This window comes from Chaetura pelagica, unplaced genomic scaffold, assembly GCF_000747805.2.
Source record: "Chaetura pelagica isolate M959 unplaced genomic scaffold, ChaPel_1.0 scaffold88, whole genome shotgun sequence".
Taxonomy (NCBI): domain Eukaryota; kingdom Metazoa; phylum Chordata; class Aves; order Apodiformes; family Apodidae; genus Chaetura; species Chaetura pelagica.
In genome coordinates this window covers 1,472,710-1,475,275 of record NW_009954313.1, presented here as the reverse complement: position 1 = coordinate 1,475,275, position 2,566 = coordinate 1,472,710, and the positions used below count along the sequence as shown (strand labels likewise).

Genomic DNA, 2,566 nt, shown 5'->3' with positions numbered 1-2,566 from the left:
TTTTTTTTTTTTTTTTTTTTTTTACTGTGGAGACCAAAGGGATGGAGAGGATTGGAGGGAGTGGAAATCTATTTATGAGTATTAAAAATTTTTTTTGCTTGCTTGGGAGGAAATTACTCTGTCTTTAAAGACAGACACTGGACTTCTTTTCACATTTAATTAAATCAATAAATGTGGTTTCTTTTCAGAATATAAATGAGAATATAATAAAAATTAAACTTTCTCAAAATACTATTTTCATCCATTTTCCCACTTCATCCACCTCCCACTCATCTATGAAAATGATTAGTTTTTGATTCTGCATATTGGGCACTCCACTAAGCCTCACGGATGTGGCATGTTGAAAAACGTGTATATATGCATTGTAGATTGTAGTCTAAAATATGGCAACAGTTTCCTAATGTTTCATAAATAGCTGCTCAGGAAAATTGGTAGGTAAGTAATCTCTTACTTAGCTAATCACTAACTTTGAAAATGTCCTAATGCTTAATATAGGGCAAAGTAGAGTGATGTATCTCCTAGTTACCTAAAACTTATTTTAAAGAATTTTAAAACTTGTGATTGAAGTATTTTGAAGTGAGTAGGAAAATGCAAGGAAAAAAAGACATTGATGGATGCAGACTTGCAAAATCATTTTGACTTCTGCTTCTGTGATGTAATTTGTGGTGTACTTGTCTCTCGTGTATTGCATTTTTAAAATAAGATATTAATACTGTTCTTGGGTTACTTTAGGGTTTTTAAAAATTTCTTTTAGATAGAGACTAAGATTGTTGCCACTTACCTTCTTCTCCAGGTGATTTAACAACTTTTAGTAGTTTTGGTTCTACCCTCTCCAAGTCCAATTCCTTCTACAGGTATTGGTTGTGGGGTTTTTCTTTTCCTCCTTTTTCCTTTTTTCTTTTTTTCTCATATTCCTGAAAGGGCGAAAGGCAGTGGGAGACTGGAAAACTGTTTCTCTGTTTTTAATGATGTTATATATTTACCTTCTGCTCACCTTGTTTGTGTTAAAATGTCATGTGCTTCTTAGCTGTTGCCGCTTCAAATGCAGTCTGGCACTTCACTGATATTTTCATCAAAAGGGTAGAATCCTTGCCATGTCAGATGTCATTTAATTTCAGTGCTTAATTGTAACCATTTGTATTCTGATAATTTTTTAAAGAGAAATTTTAAAGCATAAAAATTCCATTTGAGTCCTTGAAATGAAAACAGAAAGGACAGCTGGGTCTTATTTTAGTTTGAAGTATGAAAGTCTATGAAGCAACAGAAGCAGCAGCACCAACAATAAAGCAACTGTAAAACACACACAGCTGTCTCTCAAGCAGCTTGGAATGAGATTATTTTTAATCCTTCTTTCTCCTCCATTAAAAATATTCATGAGATACAGGGTAATTTTATTTGGTTATTTTAGTAAACAAATGGTATCTTGATTTAGACAATTTGAATTTTTTTTTCTGGGGAAACCAAAGTGTTTTCCTAGAAGCACCTTGTGTGTTGCAGAGGAGTGACTTGAATGCTGTTTACTGGAGGAGTTGCCCTTAAGGGGACTTGAACACCCTTTTATGCTCCAAAATTTTACACTATCTATTTACCCTTAGTGGAAAAGATCTGATTTGTAAGCCATAGAAAAAATACTCCATCTCCTGTCTGTAAACACTATACTCTCATTCACAATATTTGCCGTAACACTCCAATAATTCCTGGAGCTTTCACAGCTAACTAACTGCTTCTTTCTAAGAGCAGTATAATTGATGCTATGACAAAATTCTTCAATGCAAAAATGCCACAGGAACCACAAATCTGTTATATAGTTAAATAATCATTATGATGTAGGAATCCCTGGCAATTTAGTTAATTATCTCTTTAAAAAAACCCTAAAACTTGAGTACAGTGGTTAGTCTGTATTTAACTAGCTTCATTAATCAAAGCTTTCGTATATGGATGCTTTCCTTCAGTAGCATAGTTATAATCTACAGTGGCCTAAGTGGTGTTTGTTAACTTTTTGTAAGGTCACATCACTGCATGTTTTTGCCCCTTCTTTTGCTGAGATATATTCTTCCAATAGTAACTGAGCCATTACAAAGTTAAGAGGCTTATTATGAGACTTCTTTCGTAATATTTAAGCAGCTAGACTGAGTGTTATGTTTAACAAAATTCAGGACCTATTATTTGGCTCTTTTTATTGAAGCTCATTAAACCACTACAAGTTTAAATTTATTTTATTTATAGAAATTCTTCTAAAGAATATTTTTTGGGAAGAAGAAATGCAATGAGGAGGAGTCATAGGAAAATGCGCAGCCTAAAGCTCTGGTAGTATTTAAAATTGGTGCCTGTGCTAATCTAATATGAGCTCACCACAGATCCCAAGGGAGATTGATGTAGGATTCTAAAGAAACTTATTTATTATTAACATCCAAAACGTGTTTTTAATAATGAAAGTCAGATTATTATTTTTTTTAGTGAAAAAAATCACTTGCATTTTATATTTGAGGAGGGGGAAGGAAATGCACAATGGATGGATCATTTAACATTCTGTTTAATGATTTCATTAGTTCATATGCATTCACTT

General features: G+C 33.0%; 1 protein-coding gene across 1 annotated transcript in view; it reads left to right on the top strand.

The window, feature by feature from the left end:
• The window catches only part of AIMP1 (aminoacyl tRNA synthetase complex-interacting multifunctional protein 1), a 16,943-nt gene that overhangs the window by 12,263 nt on the left and 2,114 nt on the right, over nt 1-2,566 (top strand). The gene's annotated exons all lie outside the window — the stretch shown is intronic.